At 43.3% G+C, this 25,561-nt stretch overlaps 1 long non-coding RNA gene across 3 annotated transcripts in view; it reads right to left on the bottom strand.

Annotated features, from left to right (window-relative positions):
• Positions 1-25,561, bottom strand: part of LOC143787607 (uncharacterized) — a 175,275-nt gene that overhangs the window by 110,181 nt on the left and 39,533 nt on the right. The window contains exon 3 of one of the 3 annotated variants that reach the window (XR_013218414.1): positions 24,435-24,521. The exons of the other annotated variants lie outside the window; for them this stretch is intronic. This is a non-coding gene — a long non-coding RNA (uncharacterized LOC143787607). The remainder of the gene's footprint in view (positions 1-24,434; positions 24,522-25,561) is intronic. 3 annotated transcript variants of the gene reach the window in all.

Below are 25,561 nucleotides of genomic sequence, written 5' to 3'. Positions count from 1 at the left end.
GTGACAGGACTTGCAAGGTGTTCACGGTGTAGGTCTAGTCTTGTGGATTGTTTCCTAGAAATGGCAGGACTTGTGGGGTGTTCCCGGTATATGACAGGTCTTGTAAGGTGTTCCCTGTATATGACAGTCTTCTGGAGTGTTCCCGGGACATGGTAGGTTTTGTAAAGTGTTCCCATTATATTTCAGGTATTGTGGGGGGTTCCCAGTATATGTCAGGTATTGTGGGGTGTTTTCGCTATACAACAAGTCCTGTGGGCTGTTCCTGGTATATGACAGGTCTTGTAAGGTGTTCCCTCAATATGGCAGGTCTTGTATGGTGTTCACTGTGTAAGGCAGGTCTTGTGGAGTGTTCCCGGTATGTGACAGGTCTTGCAAGGTGTTCCCTGTATATGACAGGTCTTGTAGGGTGTTCCCGGTGTATGGCAGGTTTTGTGGAGTGTTCCCAGGTTATGACAGGTCTTGTAAGGTGTTCCCTCTATATGACAGGTCTTGTAGGGTGTTCCCTGTATATGACAGGTCTTGCAAGGTGTTCCCTGTATATGACAGGTCTTGTAGGGTGTTCCCGGTGTATGGCAGGTTTTGTGGAGTGTTCCCGGGTTATGACAGGTCTTGTAAGGTGTTCCCTCTATACGACAGGTCTTGTAGGGTGTTCCCTGTGTATGGCAGGTCTTGTGGAGTGTTCCTGGGACATAGCAGGTCCTGTGAAGTGTTCTCGCTATTCGTCAGACATTGCGGGGTGTTCTTGCTATACAACAAGTCCTGTGGGGTGTTCACGGTGAATGTCAAGTCTAGTGGAGTTTTCCCGATGTACGTCAGGTATTGTGAGGAGTTTCTGGTCTTGTGGATTGTTTCCTGGACATGACAGGTCCTGTGGGGTGTTCCCAGTATACGACCGGTCTTGTGGATTATTTCCAGGGCATGGCGGTATTGTGGGGTGTTTCTGGTGGCATACCTCATGCCTTGTTGGGTGTTCCCGGTGAATGTCAAATCTAGTGGAGTTTTCCCGATGTACGTCAGGTATTGTGAGGTGTTTCTGGTCTTGTGGATTGTTTCCTGGACATGACAGGTCCTGTGGGGTGTTCCCGGTATATGACAGGTCTTGTGGATTGTTTCCAGGGCATGGCGGTATTGTGGGGTGTTTCTGGTGGCATACCTCATGACTTGTTGGGTGTTCCCTGTATATGGCAGGTCTTGTTGGGTGTTCCCGGTGAATGTCAGGTCTAGTGGAGTTTTACCGATGTACGTCAGGTTTTCTGAGGAGTTTCTGGTATACGACAGGTCTTACCGATACAGTAAGAGAAGGAGGCCGCCATAGCTATTGCTATGAGCACTCCTCCAGCCCCTTCCAATAAAGCACTGACTATGTGCCAACACATTAATTGCTGTCCTATATTGGACACAATCCAGCAGTCGACCTCATGGGTTCAGAACCAGAGTGTGAGGCCAAAGTAAAGTATATTAATAAGCTGCACAACTTCCTAATTTAAACTTATTTAATTACTGTTTGTTTTTACCCGGACAACCCCTTTAAAAACTCAGGTTAGACACAGGATATTCTGTAAGCAAACTGAGAAGTATTTGATATCATTGTTACTGGAAGTCCTCTCTCGATGCTCGATCAGTCGCCACTTCGCTTGCCAGTCTACCATTAAACATCATATACCGTATATCTTTTCAGCATTCAGTCTGATGGCGATCACTCAAACATTAAGTATTTTTGGAACTAGAAGAAGCTGTTCCTGTAGCCTGAATTGTGTGAATCAGCTCCGCACGGCATCTCTAAAAGGGCAGTCAGTAAAAATTATAGGCACCTATTAATATACTCAAGATATTCACTGGAGGAATCTAACTATAGCTGCGTGTGCAATGCAAGGGAGGGGGTCCGTTTGGCCAGTTTGTTGCAAAACTGACCCTAATATATTTGTCATGGTCCCTAGATTTAATAAGAAAAAACCCAGGCTTTAATAAGCTACCCTTGGAAAGTTATGACATTGAGAAACATTTCTTCTTCATATAAGGTGAAGAAAGCTCTTGAGAATAATGGCTCTCTTTATGGAGATCAAATTGGGGTAGCGAGTAGGCAAGGAAGGCTCCTGAGAAAAGTATGCAAATTAGCTCTCCATCAGAATGAAATGCTCCTTATGAAAAAGGATGCAAATTAGCTCTCTTCCAAGAGGCAATGTTCTCTAGGAAAAGTATGCATATTAGCTAAGAAGGCAATGCACCCCTAGGAAAAAGTAGCATTCTTCCACAATGCAAGGTTCCCTATGAAAACGTTCTCCACCAGAAGACAATGCAGCCCTAGGAAAAAGCATGCCAATTAGCTCTCCTCTAGAAGGCAGGACTCCCTATGAATAAGTATGCAAATTAGCTCTCCTTCAGAATTCAATGCACCCCTACTTTTTGTAGCTTTTTGCTAGAAGGCACGATTCGCTAAGAAAAAGTATGCAAATTAGCTCTCCTTGAGAAGTCAATGCTTCCTAGGAAAAGAATGTAAATTAGCTCTCCTCCAGAAGTCAATACTCCCCTAGGAAAAAGTAGCTTTCTTCCAAAAGACAAGTCTCCCTAAGGAAAAGTATATAAATTATCTCTCCTCCAGAAGGCAGTGCTCCCTATGGAAATGTATGTAAATTAGCTCTCCTCCAGAAGACGGTGCTCCCTATAAAAAAGTATGTAAACTAGCTCTCCTTCAAGAGGCAGTGCTCCCCTAGGAAAAAGTAGCTTTCTTCCAAAAGACAGCGCTCCATATGAAAAAGTATGCAAATAAGCTCTCCTCCAAAAGGCAATGCTTCCTAGTCAAAAGTATGCAAATTAGCACTCTTCCAGAAGGCAATACTTCCTAGTTAAAAGTATGCAAATTAGCTCCCCTCGAGAAGGCAATGCACCCCGGGGAAAAAGTAGCTTTCTTCCAGAAGGCAAGGTTCCCTAAGAAAAAGTATGCAAATTAGTTCTCCTCCAATAGATAGTGCTCCCTAAAGAAAAAAAAACTGCAAATTAGCTCTGCTCCAGAAGGACAAAAAAAATTCTGTTTATAGGTAACACTAGAGAGATTAGTTCTCATCCAGAAGGAAGAAACCTATTTGCATCCTTAATGGAATATTTCCTAACGACCAAGCCATCACCCATCCATAGGTTAGGTAGGGATCTCCAGAAGTCCCATAGATGATGAATGGAAGATGCTTAACCATCACTCCAATTAAATAGGGGGAGAAATCGGTGGGAATATCAGGGGTCAGATCCCCAATGATCTAGTAGATAGGTGATACGCAATAAAAAAAAAAGAAGAACCTAGCACTATTTTGGCCACTTATAAGTAATAAGGGTAGAAAGATAAAGGCTGATATAAGCTCTCTCCAATATGGTCTTAAAGAGGTCTTCAAACAAAACGTAATATACAAAAATGATCTTTAAATAGAAATTGACCAGTGTATATAGCGGACGGAGCCAAAACACCTCCGCTCCGTACCCAGACTAGTGGCCGATCTCGGGTATTGCAGCTCAGATCTTATTCACTTCAAAACAGATTCGGACCCCCACCAATGATAACTGGGTCCTGGACAACCCCTTTAATGAAGATCCCAACTTCCCATATGTTGGAAGAACCTACATCTAACCCAAATATTCTCTCTTTTGGGAAGTTATTGCAAATCCATAGAGGTTAGCAAAGTGATCTTTATATACCAACAATGATAAAAAAAATATTTTTTACCCTTTGATATCATGCATTCATAGTGTTTACGAGCTCATGCAAAAGCTTCTTCTCTGTGACGTCTCCAGCCTAAAAACAAGTCATTATGAAGAGGTTTTTCGCTAAGCCTCATATTTATCAAGGACAAGCCGGCCAGGTGCTGATAATCCTTACAATGAGATCTAACAGGCTATGTATAGACCTCGCTCCCTTTGTGACCAGATCTTGGAGGATACGTTACATACAGAGCGGAGAGGTCAGCAGGTTCTTTCTCGCTCTGATGATTTATTAAAAATAGAGAATCATCATTTTTGCATCACGTAAGCGCTTTTTGATGCAGGTGGTTTCCCCAATGTGTATAATTCTTGGCCACTGAAACAGCTGGAAAAAAAAATACTTCTATTGCACAATATTATTCCGGAAGTGTGTGATTTTATATATTCGGTTGTCAAAGATCTCGTATACTAAGGAGCAATAAAATGGTTTATTGTTTGCTCCCCGTGTCTCTGCAGAGGACATAATGGAGAGGTAAGGACAGACATACTAAGAGGGAGGCAGCGACTGCAGAATGGAGGACACATAGATATGTGATTGATAGATAGATAATAGATAGATACGGTAGATGATAGATAGATAATAGATAGATAATAGATAGACAGACAGACAGATGGATGGACCAATTCAATGAAAAATCTAAAACTTACCAGCTATGTTTGACCTCAAGTGAAATTAGCCCTTGGCGAAGGATTGATTTATAGAGGCCGAGAAGGTGAAGTACAAGGATTTAGTGACCTTGCTGCCCAAGTACATGACTGGCAGAGAACCCAAGGATGGTTGTACATTGGGTCAGCAGAAGTATCATTATTCCTATTAGTTTGTTATGAAATAAAAGGGTATGTGCAGCTTTGCAATATATTTTGTGTAATAAACGTAAAATAAAAAAATTATGCATTTTTTTTTATAAATTAAGCATTTTGTGTATACAGTTCCTGTGCATGACCAGAAGCCGACCATGTGGGTAGCCAGATTCAGACTCTCTACTATATGTGATTGTAGGACACTGCAATTATTGAACCTTAACCAGGCAGGTATTCCTGTATAATAAACTGTTCCCCTTGAATTTGCAACTGCACCAGCCATAGTTACAGCTAAATGCTGCACCAGCATCTCCCCCCTCCCTGTAAGCACAGCCTATTACTGTCACGGACTCAGTGAGTGACAGCTTATCCGCCCTATAAAATCAGGGACTTGCTGAGCTGCCAGTATTGTGAGTGACAGTCCAGGCGCCAATCAGGGCAGGGGCATGCTGGGTTTCTTCCAGGTGTCTCCCATTCCGGGTGATTACCTGGCTAATTAGCTGGCAGTCCGTGTAAGTTAATGCCAGTCGTAGCTTTAGTTTGGTGGTGTGTATGTGACTTGTTTTCCAGTGCTCGGTTTCTGATTTTTTGCTGTCCGACCTTGGACCTTGCCTTTGACCATCTGTTTGCCTAGTACCTTTGTCTTGATCCATTACCTTCCTGAAATTCTGACCTGACTATGCCTTTGTCTTACCCCTCTGCTTATGATGAGCTCTCTTGGTGTTAGCACCACGCCGGATCCCTGCTCTGACATGCAGGATCTCCGGTGTGTCACTTCGTTCACCCGCGCTGCAGTCAGTTCCTTCCTTCCCCATGCTCTGCATGCATCCAGCAGAGCTTCCAGCAGGGCTCCCATCCAGGTCCTTTGGGCGCGCACATGCTCCCGCCCTCTGAAAGGGCAAGCGTGTGCACTTGCTATTTTCTCCCCAGCCAATGGCTGTAGGGCATTATTTTTATATTGCTTCCTCCTCACTGGGGAGGTGCCTGAGCAACATTCCTGTTTAGCAATCTAAGTTGCGTAAGGTTGCGTACCAGTTCCTGCTGCACTCTGGTGCAGATCTTGCCCTGCTGCACTCTGGTGCAGATCCTGCCTGCTGCACTCTGGTGCAAATCTGGCCACCTGCACTCTGATACGAACTCTGCCTGCTGCACTCTGATTCAAGCTCTGCCTGCTGTACTGATACCAACTCTGCCTGCTACACCGTCCAGTCTGTCCTACTGGGTCCAGCTGCTGAGCGTTCGTTGGTCTGTCCTGGAGTGGCACCTGGCATTCATCAGGAACAAGCCTAACCTCACCATCAGAGGCTCTAGTGAACAGTTCGGTGCTCGCTTTTTCGTCACGCCCCTCCAGGCTCTCCATGGTCCGTGGCACAGGGGTTCCACAAACCACATCCATGACACTTGGTATCTGATCTCGGACCTCTGGACTACCCGGTCTCATGGCTTGAGCAGTGACTCAGCATCACAAGTATGTGCCATAATGGCGCTACCCAAGTCTTGCAAGGACTATTAGCGCAACTTAATGACCCTGTTTTTCACCTCCTGGACTGATATAATGTGTTCTTGAAAACAAAGTACTATATAATCAGCCACCGATTTATCTCCTGCCAGAAATGCATTATTTATGGAGCTTATAAATGGCAGGGTGAAGAGATAAACAACCTGACTGGCAATTAGTTACATGCGTTGAAATGAAAGTTCAGCTCTATAGGTAACTTTCATTGTGGTGGATTTTGTGACTGATTTTGTGACTATATCGATTCTTTAAAGAGGACCTGTCACTTGCCATAAATATGTTAATAATGTATTTTTTAACCTGGTGTAAATGCCGCTGTTCTCCTGAATCCGGCGATGTTTTTCTTTTCTTCCAGGGTCTCTATGTTCCCTAGATAAGGCCCTCTCTTCCCTGCATATAAAGGTACTAATATTAGCCAACTAGGCGTGATCCACAAGGTGACACCCCCAGAAAAGAGTGGATGACTACACCCACTTGGATAACGACTAGATTTATATTCAGGAAAGAGGGCAGTATCTCAGGAACGGAGAGGAGCAGAAACAAAAGAAGAAAGCCGGATTCAGGAGAACAGGTAAAAAAATAAATTACATATTTATGGCTAAACACAATGTCCTATGTACAGTAGGAAAAATAACATTGAGAATTTGGCGACAGATACTCTTTAGGCGACAACAAAAAGTAGTTTTCTTCAGCAGGTGGAAACGTAAAAAGTAAAACTATTAACGGTTTTATTTTTGGTGCATCCACACTTGGGGGCACATAAGAACATAGAAGATACATTGTATATACCGTATATACTCGAGTATAAGCCGAGAATTTCAGCCCATTTTTTAAGGCTGAAATTGCCCCTCTCGGCTTATACTCGAGTCATTCCCATGGGTTGGCAGGGGAGGGGGAGCGGCAGCTGTGTAATCATACTCACCTGCTCCTGGCGCGGTCCTTGCACGTCCCTGGTTCTTCTTCCTGTGTTGAGCGGTCACACGGTACCGCTCATTACAGTAATGAATATGGACCCCACTCCACTCCCATAGGGGTCGCATATTCATTACTGTAATGAGCGGAACCATGTGACCGCTCAACACAGGAAGAAGCTGCCGGCGCCTGGAGAAACAGGGACGTGCAGGGACCATGCCAGGAGCAGGTGAGTATAACAGGGGCATTGTGCGATATTCACGTGTACACGTTCCACCACCGGGCTCCGTCTTCCAAGTCATCTGAAGTGACGCTCAGGTCAGAGGGCGCGATGACGCGATTAGTGTGCGCGCCGCCCTCTGCCTGAACTTCAGTGCAGAAGACGGAGCAGCGGGGAAAGGTGACAATAGCAAGCGCCGGGGGCCTGAGCGACGAGAGGTGAGTATGTGATTTTCTTTTTTTTTTTTTTTAAATCGCAGCAACAGCATATGGGGCAAATATCTCTATGGAGCATCTTATGGGCCCATACTCAGCATTTGTGGAGCATTATACGGGGCAAATGTGTCTATGGAGCATCTTATGGGGCCATAATCAGCATTTGTGGAGCATTATATGGGGTAAATATCTCTATGGAGCATCTTATGGGGCCATCAGCATTTGTGCAGCATTATATGGGGCAAATGTCTGTATGGAGCATCTTATGGGGCCATCAGCATTTGTGCAGCATTATATGGGGCAAATGTCTGTATGGAGCATCTTATGGGGCCATCAGCATTTGTGCAGCATTATATGGGAAAATACAGACACACGGTGCATAATTGGGCTAAAAAGATGACACAAGGGGGTCACCTACACCATGCAAAGAAGCCCACGGCAGGGTGCCAACCTAACAAGCAGCAATAATGCTAGCATATGGGGAACGATTCAGAGTACACAGACCTATAACCAGATAATCTCCCATGTTACAGGGGGGCATTATATCCGCAGCACTGAATACTCCATGTGTGCATTAAATACCTTGGCTAAAATAAGCCATACACATTACCCAATGCCGATGATCTGTAGAGTAGGGACACCCGTACGGCATTGGGTAATGTGTATGGCTTATTTTAGCCAAGGTATTTAATGCACACATGGAGTATTCAGTGCTGCGGATATAATGCCCCCCTGTAACATGGGAGATTATCTGGTTATAGGTCTGTGTACTCTGAATCGTTCCCCATATGCTAGCATTATTGCTGCTTGTTAGGTTGGCACCCTGCCGTGGGCTTCTTTGCATGGTGTAGGTGACCCCCTTGTGTCATCTTTTTAGCCCAATTATGCACCGTCTGTCTGTATTTTTTATATGTTTTGATGGAATAAAATGAGTATTGTTTGGACTTTATGACTGCTTGTCCTTTTTTGATTTGCATAGCTTATATTGCAGTTGTCCATATGTCCATGCATAGGTGGTGTTGTGGTAGATGATGGTGGATATATACACGTCTAATATAATATCTAGGTTGCCACCACCATTTATTAAGCTTATCGGAATTTTTCTATAGCATTATATGGGGCAAATGTCTCTATGGAGCATCTTATGGAGCCATAATCAGCATTTGTGCAGCATTATATGGGGCAGATGTCTCTATGGAGCATCTTATGGGGCCATAATCAGCATTTGTGCAGCATTGTATGGGGCAAATGACTGTATGAAGCATCTTATGGGGTCATAATCAGCATTTGTGCAGCATTATCTGGGGCATATTTTAATATGTAGCATCTTATGGGGCCCATCATGAACTGTATGGAGCATTATATGGGGCTCCTGATTTAATATGGATATTCAAAAACAGTGAACATACTGATGTCTCAATTAATTTTACTTTTATTGGTATCCATTTTTATTTTTGACATTTACCAGTAGCTGCTGCATTTTTCACCCTAGGCTTATACTCGAGTCCAGGGCCGTATTTGCCACTAGGCACTTGAGGGCACGTGCCTAGGGTGGGACGATGCGGGGGGCGGCACTCGAGCAAGTTTTTTTTATTATTATTATTTAAGTCCTGGGTCACCTCCCGACCGACCGCCCCCCAGCTCCCCCCCCCCCCCCCGGCTGCCTCCCACCCTCCTTGAAGACGTCATACTCATCCTGCTCCAGAGATGCCTGATCTCAGCGCCTGCAGCTTGTCCTGAGTGAGCGGTCACGTGGTACCGCTCATTAAGGTCATGAATATGGGCAAATTCATGACCTTAATGAGAGGTACCACCTGACCGCTCCCGCAAGAAGAAGGTGCTGCGTCGGGAGTCGGGACAGGGGTAGAGGGATGTTCGGCACGGCCGCACGGTGTGGAAAAGGTGAGTATGAGGGACGGGGGGACAGGGGACGGGGGGGATGAAGGAGGACGGGGAGCCGAGCCATGCAAGATGGGAGCAGGAGCAGGAGTGGGAGCGGGAGGTTGAGAGATGAGCCATGCATACAGGAGGGGGGTGAATATGAGCCATGCATATGGGATGGGGGGGAATATGAGTCATGCATGTGGGATGGGAGGGAGATGAGCCATGCATACAGGAGGGGGGAATATGAGCCATGCATATGGGATGGGAGGGAGATGAGCCATGCATATGGGATGGGAGGGAGATGAGCCATGCATACAGGAGAGGGGGAGATATGAGCCATGCATACAGGAGGGGGGGATATGAGCCATGCATATGGGATGGGAGGGAGATGAGCCATGCATATGGGATGGGAGGGAGATGAGCCATGCATACAGGAGAGGGGGGGATATGAGCCATGCATACAGGAGGGGGGGAATATGAGCCATGCATATGGGATGGGAGGGAGATGAGCCATGCATACAGGAGAGGGGGGGATATGAGCCGTGCATACAGGAGAGGGGGAGATATGAGCCATGCATACAGGACGGGGGTATACAAGCCATGCATATGGGATGGGAGTGAGATGAGCCATGCATACAGGAGGGGGGTGGGTATATGAGCCATGCATATGGGATGGGAGGGAGATGAGCCATGCATACAGAAGGGGGGATATGAGCCATGCATACAAGATGGGAGGGGGCATTATACAGTATGGAGCATCATGTGTGGCCATTATACAGTATGGAGCATCATGTGTGGCCATTATACAGTATTGAGCATGTGTGGCCATTATACAGTATGGAGCATCATGTGTAGCCATTATAAAGTATGGAGCATCATGTGTGGCCATTATACAGTATAGAGCATTGTGTGCAGCCATTATACAGTATGGAGCATCTTGTGTGCGGCCATTATACAGTATGGAGCATCATGTGTGGTTATTATACAGTATAGAGCATCATGTGTGACCATTATACAGTATGGAGCACTGTGTGGCCATATTTTTTTTTGTTTATAATTATTGTTTATGAAACAGTGTGATTAGCAGTGCTAAATGGCTGTGGTTGGGACGTGGATATGGGTGTGACTAGTTGTGAAATGGGTGTGGTCAGAGGCGTGGCCTAAAATTTGCCACGGCGCACTACGCGCGCCGCAAACTTTATACCTCTTTCCCTTCTTCAGAAGTTGGGAGATATGGTGCCACCACATTTGCCAGATCACGACAAGTGCTGCAAATCCCATAGGGAATGAATGAGGCCAAACGCAGTGTTGCTGTAAGTGATCCGTTAGGCGGCAGATGCATAAAAACTGCCCGATCTGCTGCAAAAGGCGACTTTCACATCAGCGATTCTTGCCAAAAGTCACTGCCGATAGTGTCATACTCACCAAAGGGGGAGGCAGCGCTAAAAGTGCCTAGGGTAGCAGAAACTCTAAGTATGGCCCTGCACGAGTCATTATGTTTTCCCAGTTTTTTGTGGCAAAATTAGGGGTCTCGACTTATACTCGGGTCGGCTTATACTTGAGTATATACGGTAAGTATATGTACACTGTATACATTGAACTCAATAATAAAACGGCATGCAGTGAACTCCTCAGCTCCCTCTAGTGGAAGCTGCAGCTGTAGGTAGCCAACATTTTTACACCGCTCACTACTTCTGAAAAGTCAGTGGAGTTTAAAAGATGGAGTGCGGCCAAAATAGGTCCTCCAAAATATATATATATATATATATATATATATATATATATATATATATATATATATATATATCCAAATCTACTTCTGATCCAAGTATCAATATATTTGGTGTTTTGTTTTTTTTTTTACTACAGTAGATATGTGTGTGTCTAAATTCCAGGACTGTTCTAGTACACTTAGTCCACGCTTGCAGAGATGGAGGGTAATACAATACGGTGCAGAATCGGAGAGCGGAGTTACATAACGAGACATAATCAGGACGGCTGTCAGCACCGTCATTAATTGACAGGGAGTTAGCAGAGCTCTTCATGTAACGTGTGCTGGTGTAGTGACAAGGTGCCGGTGTATCGCTGTCAGTCAGGGACTTCATAAAGCGCATCCAGCACTTCACACTGACATCCGGAGAATCAGCTGCTGCAGTGAGTACCTGTCACGACAATGCACAACCTCATCAGGAGCTGAAGCCTCACAGATTTACTGACGGATTGTTTTCTATTAATAGGACTCCAGGAGTAAAGGGTAGAGACCTTGTGTAAATGCAGATCACGAAAGGTCTGTCTATTTATACTGATGGACTTCTCACACTCCTGTGCACCGCAACATATGGGGGCTTCAACAATATGTCAGTCTTCAGTCTGACTCCTTTATTAACAAGACGGTCCTGCCAGGTGCCAAACTACAGAAATACTGAATTTAGCAAGAACACAATCCATAGCCAACTTAAAAGTGACCAGACCTCAATCAGAGGACAATAAAACTTTCACACTCCTTATCTATGAACTGCTCCAAAATTTACTGCCATGAGCATTTTCTACCTTTCCCATATTGATAGTTCTGCTTCCCGTCACTTGTCTTATTTACTGCACTATCCTATGTCCTGTTATGTATAAATATGTGACTCTTCAGATTTCGAATTATACCATGTCTGATGGAGACCCGAGTAGTCTGGTTACCATCTTTTGAGTTGGTCACTAAAAGGTGTCAACCACTGAGGACTCTCAAATGTTAATATTTTTCTATCTACTGGCTAACACGGTACAAAGTACCGAGCAGTGTAACTGTGAATCCAGGTCTAATGTGAGATAAACACTGACTAGAAGGCAGCAGCACAATCATTGTCTCCATAGAGTTTATTAGGCATATGCAATTTGATAGCTCAGTTTTGACTAAGACATATTTTAGTGGATTTTCAAGGGTGGAAGGCCACGATATACAGTAGGTGGTCTGCTCTTGAATCAATTTCCTTTTCTCTAATGGTTATGGGGTCCTTAATTATTCAAGGTTTTCCAACGGGAAAACTATGACTTGGGATGTACCAAGATCTATCTATAGATACCATGCCTACATTATTGTGCTTGTTATTTCTATGGAGAGATAAGTGGCTACTATTAGCCTAGTATGCTGCTTATCTTGGGAAAGCAAGGATCAAAACATAAAATTCCAACCTGTCAGCTCTGTGACATGACAACTCCAGCCACTCGACACTTTCAGTAACCTCCATTAACTTTAATGGGCATGCTGAACTTATTCTCCACCGGAGGCTGTGACTAAAAGTTGGAAAATCTCCTCTGCAGAATGTGACGTCATCCCTTCTTTTCAGTGGAAGAAGGTTCATAAACTGCAGTTTGTTGAGTCATGGAGTACAGTATGGAGATAGGAAAAGTGGGGGCAGGGATTACATGGGGACTATGCTGCCTATCAGGATTATGCAGTGAGGGATTAGTGTTCCTAAATGGTTTATTACTCAGCGTGTGATGCTTTTTATAACCGTCCATTATGTTACCTGAAACAAATGATCTGCAAATACATTCATGATAAAAATCACAGTCAGGAGGACTAATTATGGCAGCGGTGATAGGAAAAGTTCAATTCCATTGACAGTAATTAAAACACTGGAAAATACTGGCAGGTGAAGGAACCTGTGTCCTGTAAGATCAATTAATTTGAAGGCAAAGTTTGGGACTAAAGGTACCTTCACACTAAACGACTTTGCAGCGAGAACGATAACGATCCGTGACATTGCAGCGTCCTGGATAGCGATATCGTTGTGTTTGACACGCAGCAGCGATCAGGATCCTGCTGTGATATCTCTGGTCGTTGCTGAAAGTCCAGAACTTTATTTGGTCGTCAGATCGCCTTGTATCGTTGTGTTTGACAGCAAAAGCAACGATGCCAGCGATGTTTTACAATGGTAACCAAGGTAAATATCGGGTTACTAAGCGCAGGGCCGCGCTTAGTAACCCGATATTTACCCTGGTTACCATTGTAAAAGTAAAAAAAAAAAACAGTACATACTCACCCTCTGATGTCTGTCACGTCCCCCGGCGTCCGCGCTGCTGCTCAGAGCTTCCTGCACTGACTGTGTCAGTGCCGGCCGGAAAGCAAAGCACAGCGGTGACGTCACCGCTCTGCTTTAGGGCCGGCGCTTACACAGTGCAGGGAAGCGGACGCCGGGGGACGCGAATGTAAGTATGTAGTGTTTGTTTTTTTACATTTACACTGGTAACCAGGGTAAACATCGGGTTACTAAGCGCGGCCCTGCGCTTAGCAACCCGATGTTTACCCTGGTTACCCGGGGACTTCGGCATCGTTGGTCGCTGGAGAGCTGTCTGTGTGACAGCTCTCCAGCGACCACACAACGACGAAACAGCGACGCTGCAGCGATCGGCATCGTTGTTGATATCGCTGCAGCGTCGCTTAGTGTGAAGGTACCTTTAAGAGGTGTCCAGATAATATTTTTCTATTATTTGGATTACAGGGTCTCTTCGGCTTTGATCTCTGTGGTGTCCATTGTCCTAATGCCTGTTATTTTGACTTTGCGCCCCCCCCCCCACAGTGTCCACTAACTGTTTGTTATATGGGTCAGACCAACACAATGGTCTTTATCCTGACGGTCAGACCAACACAATGGTCATTATCCTGACGTCATTACAATTTTGGCTCTGGTTCCGAAGAGCCCAATATCCTGATGCCACTTTTACATTGGGCTAATGGGTAAAGCGGAGGCCAATGCCAAAATAACAGTCGCCAAAGCAAATGTCACTGCAGCTTTGTCTTTGGCCTCGGCAGAGCTTATTTTACTGCCTCTTGTTCTTAAGCCTCCACCAACTCTTACACCCTTTCACCAACTGACAACTGTAGTTGTTCGCCATCCACGTGGTACTTACTGGATAGGAAAGCAGAAAGGGAAGGTGTCTGACCACTGGGGTTTACATGGTTACAGAAATAGGAGAATAACTTAACTCTGCAAAGCCACCTGGTCACCTCTACAAGTTGATTTATGGTCCTGCTTTGCACGGTCTTCAAGGAAATGCAGCTGTGAAGGTTTAAACCAAGATCACAATTAAAGCGGGCTTCATTTTGTGCTTTTCGACTCCATCTTGCTGTTTTGAGATAAATTCTGTTACTAGGCTAAAGTTCATAGTTATAATGAGACCTTGATTGTTTCAACCTGAACAAGATATGAGACTGAGGGTGTATTGTTCTATGAGACCTTGACGTACAGGCTGTTAAGTTTTTTCCTATGCCACGTAGAAACGGCCATATATGTAGTTTCCAGTTTTCCTGCATTCTTATAGGTCAAGTGTTGCAAGTGTGATTTTATACTATTGGTTGAAGTATAACTTGCTAAGATTATGAAAAGTGCGACACAATAAATGGGATTAGGGATTTGACGTTGATCCCCCCAAAAAGAGACATGTCTCCATCTCGTCATTCTCAGTTGCCGGCAACGCCCTGTGGATCAATTTGAAAATCAGTGAGTCAACCGTGAAGGATTACTCCAGATCCTCCCCCAACACAGCTATGGCTAAGTAAGGGGTAGGTGATCGTCTGCGGGTTTCTGCTTGTGCTCGGATAAGGAACTCTATGATATTCAGAGGAATTTCATGTAAAAAATGCACATTTTTGGAACTATAGAGTAACATTTTCTATTATGTGTCTAAGATAATTGAATTGAAATAGGCGTTTAGCATAAAACCAGCTCTAAATAAGAGCTGACTTGGTGCGCGGTGGTTGCTGCCTACGGAAAGTCACATACTCCTCATACCTGCTAAATCTTTAAGAAAGGAGAAGCGGCATTCTCCATCTGTTTTGCCTTTTAGTCATATATACAGTGAGATGGTGGAGTTGAGCACAAACATTCCTACACCAGTGTCCAACAGGGGAGTATGCAACCATTCGGACCCATAACTGCAGATATATTGAATCTCAAACTGCAGCAAAATCCTTCACCCCATTTTTTGTTTTTATTTCTTTGTTGCATTTACTCGTCGCGTTCACACTTTGCATTTTGGTGATGTTTTTTCTAGACTTTGGTGCATCTGAAATCACATACGACTTAAAGGTGCCATATTGCTATTTACTTCACCTAGGATAAGACTGCAATTGTAATTGTCATGGGACGCAACGCTGCTGCTTCCAATCATCAGGACAATTACGCAATTGACTGCCGAGTGATGACAGGCCAATTATTGGGGAACTCACAGTGAGCGTATGGTATATACACCTCCAATTTCAACACATGGAATATATATATATATCCCGATATGGTCAAGGCCAACTCTACAATAACAAAAGTGACTACTAGCTGCCACCACCTTTCGTTTATATAGGCCTATTGGATACTTGTTACAGGTAGAGTATGTCTTCAGGGGTGCGGTTTACAGAGCATGAGGAACAGAGATATTAAATGTTATATATTTAATCTGGAAAGGTAGGCAGTGGTTATAAAAAATATAAGATGTTACAAAATGGGAAGAAAGCAATAGAATATGTACAATCACATAAGATAAAAAGGAATAACAAAAGAGAAGTACTAAACCTGATGTTGCAGAAATGGCTCTTATTTTTATGGAGGGAAGCACTCCAATTAAAAGAATAGAACACTCTCACAGAGAACTGTGTCTTCCAAAAATGAATGACAGAAACCCAACCTCTGATTTTTATTAGATCAAGGTTACGTCCACATATCTCCCATTGGTGGGATCAGTTCGGGGCTGGTTGCGGGATATGCTAGGTCTTTTAGAAGTTTATGAGATAGCCAACTTTCAGGATATCTTTGCCCCTGGAGGTCCCAGGTGGTAGACATTGTTATCGTGTTTCGTGATTTTAACTTTCTATAAAGATAAAACATAGCATCAATAGCATCATCCATCAGATGGATATTAAGTTGGAGTGGTTAGAATGACCTTACGGTAATGTGAGTGAATGTTATGTTCATCCCTTTGCTGTAGCAAATGAAAATATATCCCCATAAATATTGGATTGATGCAAACCCTAATATTCATCACTGACCACTGGCTCCAGAAGGTCTGAGAACCAGTACGTTCAACAGAGGAGGCTCTTGCCTTCAAAGTGTACTTCTCCGCCTCTGAATAAACGAATCCAAGTCTTTGTAGCTAGTTGTTACAGCAGATCTCTGCTGTAATTACCTGTTCACGGCAGGAGGTCCGTACATCAACAGAATTTGAATTGTTCTCACTTCCCCAGTTATAATTAATCTCATATGTTCAATGTGAGGGTGATATGTCCCTTCTCCGGAGATGTCTTTAAGGATTTTAATTTTTTCTATGACAGTAGTTTTTATAGGAAATTTTATTTTTGCAAGCATTTCCTATGATGGTGCCTTTGGTATTGCAGCACGTGGAGATCCTCTCCTGTCATGAGGATGGAAGTCCCATGACCTTGTCGGCTGAAGTCGGTAGCAGGAGGAAAAAGGGAATATCAACACAATTGGCCATAGAGAAAATGGTTCTCTCCACTGTTGGATTCTCGGTCACAGGTTCCAGCTCTATTTTTCCAATTAAAATAATGGAAACCTGGCACAACCCATATGTCAGTGTAATCAGCAGGTGATGATAGGGTCTGTCATGTAACAGATCTGTCCCTGCCAGAAATCTGGCTCACGGGGAAGGGCTTTTCAGAGTGCGAATATGGAAAGTGATTATCCAGATGAGACAGGCTCCTTAAGGGTCAACACGATGTGAATGTTTTCTGCATTAAATCTGTAACAAATATGTGCTGTAATGTGTAACATTTTGTGTCGATTTGGTAGCAAATTTTGATGAGAATTTCAAGCAAAGTGAGAAATGCCATCAGAATTCGCCATATTGGAATAAAATAGGACCAAAAACTGTCCTCTATTAACCTAGTGACAAGTCCTCTTTAATTACTACCACCGTGGACTGATTACAAACTAACATTGTCCAATGATTAGAGCGCAGTGTCTCACATAGATGCCTTATATTTAGCATTACATAACAGTATACCCAGCGCTCGGGATCCACATTGACCTCTATTGCACTTGACAGTTGTTTTTGTTTTACCAGAAGATCAAAACAAGACGAACGTTTGATTCAGAGGTAAAAGGCTGAGACAAGTATGTGAAAAAAAGATGTATAATGAGGAGCAGCCGAGACGTCAAACAAAGCAGTTTACAGTAAACAAAACTTCATCAAATGATGGCTGGAACTGATCTAAAAGTCAAACAGCCCTTAAGGCGACTGTGTTGTTAGAAAGGAGGCGAGAAAGAAAGAGCCTGTGCTATGAGTACTACTGAGACCACAGGATCAGTAAAGAAGTGCCTTTACAGAAGATATACAGTATATATACTTTTATAGAAAGATGAAACATGCAGGATGCCGTCAGGGATGCTTACTTGGCGCCTGGTGCATGGTAGTGTGAATTTATTCACTCATCTCTAATAGAGATAGATAGATAGATAGATAGATAGATAGATAGATAGATAGATAGATAGATAGATAGATAGATAGATAGATAGATAGTTAGATACAGGTGTTTCTCACAAAATTAGAATATCAAAAAGTTGATTTATTTCAGTTCTTCAATACAAAAAGTGAAACTCCTATATTATATAGAGTCATTACAAACAATGATCTACTTCACGTTTATTTCTGTTAATGTTGATGATTATGGCTTACAGCCAATAAAAACCCCAAAAGTCATTATCTCAGTGTATTAGAATACTTTATAACACCAGCTTGAAAAATGATTTTAAAATCCGAAATGTTGTCCTACTGAAATGTATGTTCAGTAAATGCACTCAGTACTTGGTCGTGGCTCCTTTTGCATCAATTACTGCATCAATGCGGCGTGGCATGGAGGCGATCAGCCTGTGTCACTGCTGAGGGGTTATGGAAGCCCAGGTTGCTTTGATAGCAGCCTTCAGCTCGTCTGCATTGTTGGGTCTGGTGTCTCTCATCTTCCTCTTGACCATATTCCATAGATTCTCTATGGGGTTAAGGTCAGGCGAGTTTGCTGCCAATCAAGCCCAGTGATACTGTTGTTTGTAAACCAGGTATTGGTACTTTTGTCAGTGTGGACAGGTTCCAAGTCCTGCTGGAGAATGACATTTCCATCTCCATAAAGCTTGTCAGCAGAGAGAAGCATGAAGTGCTCTAACATTTCCTGGTAGACGGCTGCGCTGACTTTGGTCTTGATAAAACACAGTGGACCTACACCAGCAGATGACATGGCTCCCCAAACCATCACTGATTGTGGAGACTTCACACTAGACCTCCAGCAGCTTGGATTGTGGCCTGTCCACTCTTCCTCCAGACTCTGGGACCTTGATTTCCAAATGAAATGCAAAATTTACTTTCATCTGAAAACACCTTGGACCACTGACAACAGTCCGGTTCTTTTCTCTTTGGCCCAGGTAAGATGCTTCTGGCATTGTCTATTGGTCATGAGTGGCTGACACAAGGAATGTGACACTTGTAGCCCATGTCCTGGAGACGTCTGTGTGTGGCGGCTCTGGAAGCAATGACTCCAGCAGCAGTCCGCTCCTTGTGAATCTCCCCCAAATTTTTGAATGGTCTTTTCTTAACAATCCTTTCAAGGCTGCGGTTATCCTGGTTGCTTGTGCACCTTTTTCTACCACACTTTTTCCTTCCGTTCAACTTCCCATTAATCTGCTTGGATACAGCACTCTGTGAACAGCCAGCTTCTTTAGCAATGACATTTTGTGGCTTCCCCTCCTTGTGGAGTGTGTCAGTGACCGACTTCTGCACATTTGTCAAGTCAGCAGTCTTCCCCATGATTGTGGAGCTACTGAAACAGACTAAGGGACCTTTATAAACGCTTAGGAGCCTTTACAGGTGTTTTTTGTTAATTATACTAATTTACTGAGATAATGACTTTTGGATTTTCATTGGCTGTAAGCCATAATCATTAACATTAAAAGCAATAAACACGTGAAATAGATCACTGTTTGAAATGACTCTATATGAGTTTCACTTTTTGTATTGAAGAACTGAAATAAATTAACTTTTTGATATTTTAATTTTGTGAGAAGCACTTGTAATAGATAATAGATAGATTACAGATAGCTAGATAATAGACAGATAATACATATAGATAGATAATAGAGACGGTAGATAAAAAAAAAATGGAACAGTGTGTAGTGTTGCAGGAGCGTTCCCGGATGCTCTCAGCTCCTCCTCTGTGCGCGTTGCACTGTGGTCCAGTGGTGTGTCTAGTACACACGTGGCCATGCTCCCCTGCTCTTAAAGGGGAAGTGCACACATAGTAAAATGCCCCCAGCTGTCAGGCATTTAGTTAAAGTACTTCCCAGCAAGTTCTCTCCCAGCCAATAGCTGGGAGGCATCTTGCATAAAAGGCACCCTCCCCCAACAGGGCGGTGCCTGAGCAACCCATTCAGTTAGTCTTAGTGGTGTTGGTGTGTGCAACTGTATGTTGCTAAGTCCCCGTCCCTAGTCTGTTATAATTAGTCCTGTATCCCGCGTTCCCGCTAGCCTAGTATACTTTGTCCGTGTTCCTGTGACCACTTCAGTGGTATCCTAATCCTGAAAACGATGTGGCCAGTCCTGTGTCCGTTGTTCCTGCTCCTAGTGCGACTAGGCCTAGGAGTGGTACCTGGCGGCTACCTGCAGCCCAGTCTGTCTCCACCATCAGGCGCTCCAGCAAAACCCAGGTAGCCGCTTAGCTACACCCCTTCCTAGACAGGTTGGGTGGTGTTTTTATTGGCCCATGTGAACAGGGGCAAAGTTTTGGCGCAAGAGCTTGACAAAGGCTCACTTCCTCTTGAGATGGAACATTGGTACCTGTTCACATGGACCCAAAAAACAACATTTTTTTGCATGGAATTTGCTACTGAGTGCTGCTCATATCACTTGCCTTTTTAGATAGATAGTAAAATAATACTGGGGGGTCTTCTTATATGACAGATGGGCTTTTAGGCTGCTATCAGACACCAAAGACTAGGTGTAACCACCACCTCTGCCCACACCCCATAATTTTACAGAGCTGTGCCACAGTGACCTCCAGCAACGCTTTTACTCACACCCATAAGTTTTCCTGTAATACAGGAAATATGATCTACAGCATCTCAAATATAATGCAAAGCGGTGGTCAACAGGAAACATTCAGTAGTCAAGTGTGCCAACGGAGCACATTTCCTGAAGAAGTTGCAATGCAGCATGTACTGTGTTTTGTGGACGGATAGCTCCGAGACGACATAATTCCAGAATGTGCTGTCATAAACTGTGCTTGTATTCTATTCTACGGGTATCGCCTACAGTCAGACTGACACCAGAGAGTGACCTGGACTGTCCATGTTCAGTCATTATAGAGAATTTGTTCCTTTAATTCAGAAATGACCCTTTATCCCTTATTGATGACATAATAAAGCGGGTGGGAACTTATCAGTAACAGTCGGGCCTTCTACCACACACACACACACACGTGTTGGATCAAATATGGTCTTAATCCCATGTCCTATGTATAAAATGGGATTTCAGGATCCCAGTACATGCTACAGAAAATTTGCACATGGGTTTGTTACTTCTGCACTGAGGAAAATAAAAAGTCATGGAAAACTGAAGTAGGATACTTTTTTTCTGCATGGAAAAGCCAATGATTAGCACCATTGATAGTTTAGCACACCAGCTGTAAAAGGAGAGTTTCAGCCTACCTAAGATTTATGCTGCGTAAATATGCAAACTCTTACGACTGTTATTACTATTTCCTATTTGCTGGGGTTTAGCGTTTACTTTATAGATAGGACATTTAATTAAATCCAGAGTCCAAATCATTCACAGACCCTACCTTCAGCTAAAAACAAAACAACTGTGTTCTCCGGGTAGAGGACGGCATATTTCAGCTTGCAGCAGCAAGTAACATGGGGTAATATGAGGACACAGAGCTGTGAGGTCACATCTAACACACAGGAGAAATATATGGAGATCTGTACATTGTTTTTTCCCCCCCTTTTGTCCAGACTGAAGTTGTCCACCCGTGGATACACCATTATCTATCAAAAAACCTAAAAAAATGATCCGTATTGTAAATGTGCAGTCGACGTCGACTTAGTATGAACTGACAATATTTGCTTTAGTCAACAAAGCGTCCGCCAGCGACTGTGCGCCGATTCCCAGCTGTGCGACATCTTGGCAGCTTTCCTACACTTATGTGTGTGTTGAATTGCAGCCTGTATATCATAAAAAAAAACTTTACAAAATGAAGCAATTAAAAGGAGGCATAAGAGTTTTTCATTAATTTTTAGCTCATTTCTTAATGTTATTTATTGTGAAATGTTCTCGGGGAAAAAAAGCAGCAAAACAAAATTGTCTTCCTGGATTATGAGCCAAAGAAGGAAAAACAGTGAGTGAAGTATGAAGAGACGGCGCCAAGAATCACAAGCAAAAGGTAAAACAGAAGTCGTAAAATTTCATGGCTCGCGCATGAATAGATTTAGTATATGTTTTATTGTTTACTTGGCAGTGCAGGTTTATATTAGGGGAACCTAGGCTAATACACTACAGAAGGGATTTCATGGCTAGTCCTGATTATAGGCGGAGGTGTAATGGAAGCTGCATGGCCCAAGTGCAACATTTGGAGCATGGGCCCCACTTTGCATTCTCTATTAATAACACTGCTGCCTTCTTATGCAGCTAATAGGTTTTTGAACCCTATCAGGCATCAGGGCTGTAATCAGGTCAACAGACCTAGGGTCCCCATACAAATTTGCAAAAAAAAATTTGCCTACTATGAAGTTTACCCACTTCTGTGTTTTATGATAGTAAGAGAATACCTAATTTCTTGGAATAAAAATCTAGCAATCAGATTTTCGATAACAGGCGTTTCACAGGTGGACTTGCAGGATAATGGAGTGAATTAATAAATATTAAGAATTTAATACATCAGACCATAAAAACATTTCAACAAACTCCCTAATAGTAAACCAATTTACCTGTGGAACACTAGTGGGTATATGATCAACCCCCAAAAGATCCTAACCCCCCCCCCACACACTTATATCACAGTGAGGCTGTGTGCACACGTAGCAGATTTTTTGCGTTTTTTTCACGGTTTTTCGCTATAAAAACGCGAAAAAACCGCTAACATTAAGCATCCTATGTAACAGAATGCAATCCGCATTTTTTGTGCACATGCTGCATTTTTTTCCTGAGCGGAATCGCAAACCAGAAAAAAACGCAGCATGTTCATTAAAATTGCGGAATCGCGGCAATTATGCACACATAGGAGTGCATTGATCTGCTTTCTTCCCGCACGGGGCTGTGCACACCATGCGGGAAGTAAGCAGATCAAGTGCGGTTGGTACCCAGGGTGGAGGAGAGGAGACTCTCCTCCACGGACTGGGCACCATATAAGTGGTAAAAAAAAAAGAATTAAAATAAAAAATAGCGATATACTCACCTTCGGGCGGCCCGACCTCCTCAACGGCTTCTGTGGTGTGTGTGAAGGACCTGCGATGACGTCACGGTCACATGACCGCGGGTCACGTGACCGCTACGTCAATGGAAGGTCCTGAACACACAGCATTAGGAACGGAAGCCGCTGAGGTCTGCAGGTGAGTATAACCTTTTTTTTTTTTATTATTTTTAACATTCTACCTTTTACTATAGATGCTGCATAGGCTGCATCTATAGTAAAAAGTTGGTCACACTTGTCAAACACTATGTTTGACAAGTGTGACCAACCTGTCAAACAGTTTTCCAAGCGATGCTACAGATCGCTTGGGAAACGCTAGCATTCTGCAAGCTAATTATGCTTGCAAAACGCTAGTTTTCTGCGGGTATATGCATGCAAATTCTGCATGCGATATACCCGCGGCAGGAGGCACAGAATTGCTGCGGAAATTTCCACGGCAATTCTGCTATGTGTGCACATAGCCTGAGGCTATGTGCATACGTCAGGATTTCTTGCAGAAAATTCCTGAGAAAAACCTGAAATTTTCTGCAAGAAGTCTGCAAGAAATCTGCATGCGTTTTTGCCGCGGTTTTGACGCGTTTTTGCCGCGGTTTTGATGCGTTTTTGGTGTGTTTTTTTCCGGACATTTCCCAATGCATTTTATAGTGGGAAATCCGCAAAAAAAAACGCAAAATTAATGAACATGCTGCGTTTTTTACCGCGATGTGTTTTTTTCGAGGAAAAAAACGCATCATGTGCACAAAACATGCGGAATTCATTCTAAATGATGGGATGCATATTGTATGCTGTTTTTTTGCGGTTTTATAGCGTTTTTATAGTGAAAAAACGCGTAAAAACCGCGAAAAATCAGCAACGTGCGCACACAGCCTAAATAGTTAAATAATTGAAGTGGTGTTCCAAGAAACTAATAGGTTTCATATCAAACCTTTTTTGACCTTGTTATCTAGTAAAATTGTGGGATAATGTAATATCTGACTCCAAAGTGGTACATTTGTGATTATACATTAAGGAAACAACAATTCGCTGCAAATTTGTGCAAAATCCCAAAAAGTAAATCTATGTCCTTGAGGAACAGTAGTGGGCACAAATTCAACCCCAAAACTTAAATTACTGTATTTTATAAAACAAAAATATGAGGATCCCAAGAAAATAAAAATCTATCACATTGTGTGATCTTGTTATCCTTCTCCATCTTTAGAAAAAAAATGTTTTCTTCAGTTTAATCCTGCCAAATGTGAAAATTGCAAAATTTCAGAATTTATTTTCAATAAATCTCATTAAACCAATTGAATCTCATGCTATAATGAGCATTTTGGAAATAGAACTTTATCCCTTATATTAATGGCATTTACCGCTCATTACAATTTTTGGTAAATTGTTGCAAAGCTAAAGCTCAATGACGAAATAGCCGCATAATGCAGTAAAAAGGCCAAGGAAATTTTAGTAGTAAGCTTCAAGCCACACAGGTGCCTGTTTGTAAACACATCCAGTGAGCAAACCTGTTTATCAAGATTAATAGCACATGGTCATGAACACATACATCACATATATCTGCTCATGCATGCATTTGTCTTTTAATATCACTCAACAGTTCTCCAAAATGTACAATAACAACTTAAGGGGCCGGAATGGGGGTTATTTTCAGCGGGTATAGCGGTGTTAACTAGAATCTGGATAGGCAAGAAAACTTACCTGTCAACTATGGAGAAGTAACATCTAATTTCTCTAATCCTTCAAAATAGTTCATAAATATCATTGACTTTGGAGCTATATGAATTTCTATAGGTAAGAGTGCAATAGGGTTTCATTATAAAGCTATTTTGTTTCTTTTCAATCAATTTTTTTAAAATGTATCTTATTTACTGTCCTATTATCACCTTTAAAACACATATATAAATATACAAAAAAATTCATAAAACATCACAAGAAGTACTAATTTCCTCTATTTATATCAAATTATGGCCTCAAAAACTCAGTTATATATAAAAATTCTAGACCCTATAACCTACAGGAACATGTTATGCCATCTTTTTGGTGATATGTAAAAGTCCATACTGACCCAGTTGTAGAGGCAATGACCAGTTTTTATTGACCTAGTAGTACATTTTGTACTTTGGTGACTCGGTAATACATAATGTGCACAAACCCAAGTGACCAAAAGGTATGTACTGTCCCCGATGACATAATGGTACATAGTGTGCATAGTCCCTGGTGAGTCAGTGTTACATAAAGTGTCGGTCATTGGTGATAAAATGGCATATTTTGCCCCGAATTTTACAATATAGACTCTTATGACCAAGATGGACAGTGCTCAATCTCTCATTTAGTCTTATCTGTCATCCAATGGTCCCAATCTGCCATTTTTGAGACCTTGATGGAAGTACAAGCAATGTGTACCAACTCATTTGTAGAGTGAGGCTGTGCTACAGGCAGGGGCGGATTATCAGAGGGTCAATATGGGCGGTAGCCCAGGGCCCAGTGGCTTGGGGGGGCCCTGGGCCACCGCAGATTGACCCTCTGATAATCCGCCGGAGTGTGACTGAATGCCCGGCCCGCCGGCATTTATGTGCCCCGCCCCCCGGACCCGGTGGGCAGAGAGAGGGGGCCCGCATCGGGCCCCTTCTCATCTGCTCACCGGGCCCCTTCCGGCGCTGCGGCGCTTTCCTATTGAACAACAGCCGCCAGCCAGCCAATTGGATGCTGGCAGCTGAAGTCGGCCGCAGCGCACACGTCGCCGGCGAGTGTGCGCTGCTGGAGGGAGCTTGCCGCGTGGAGCGCTGGTAAGGTGAGGAGACTGTTTGGTTTTTTTTGTTTATTTT

The sequence above is a fragment of the Ranitomeya variabilis genome, chromosome 8, assembly GCF_051348905.1.
Source record: "Ranitomeya variabilis isolate aRanVar5 chromosome 8, aRanVar5.hap1, whole genome shotgun sequence".
NCBI lineage: Eukaryota > Metazoa > Chordata > Amphibia > Anura > Dendrobatidae > Ranitomeya > Ranitomeya variabilis.
This window is presented reverse-complemented; position numbering and strand designations above follow the sequence as displayed.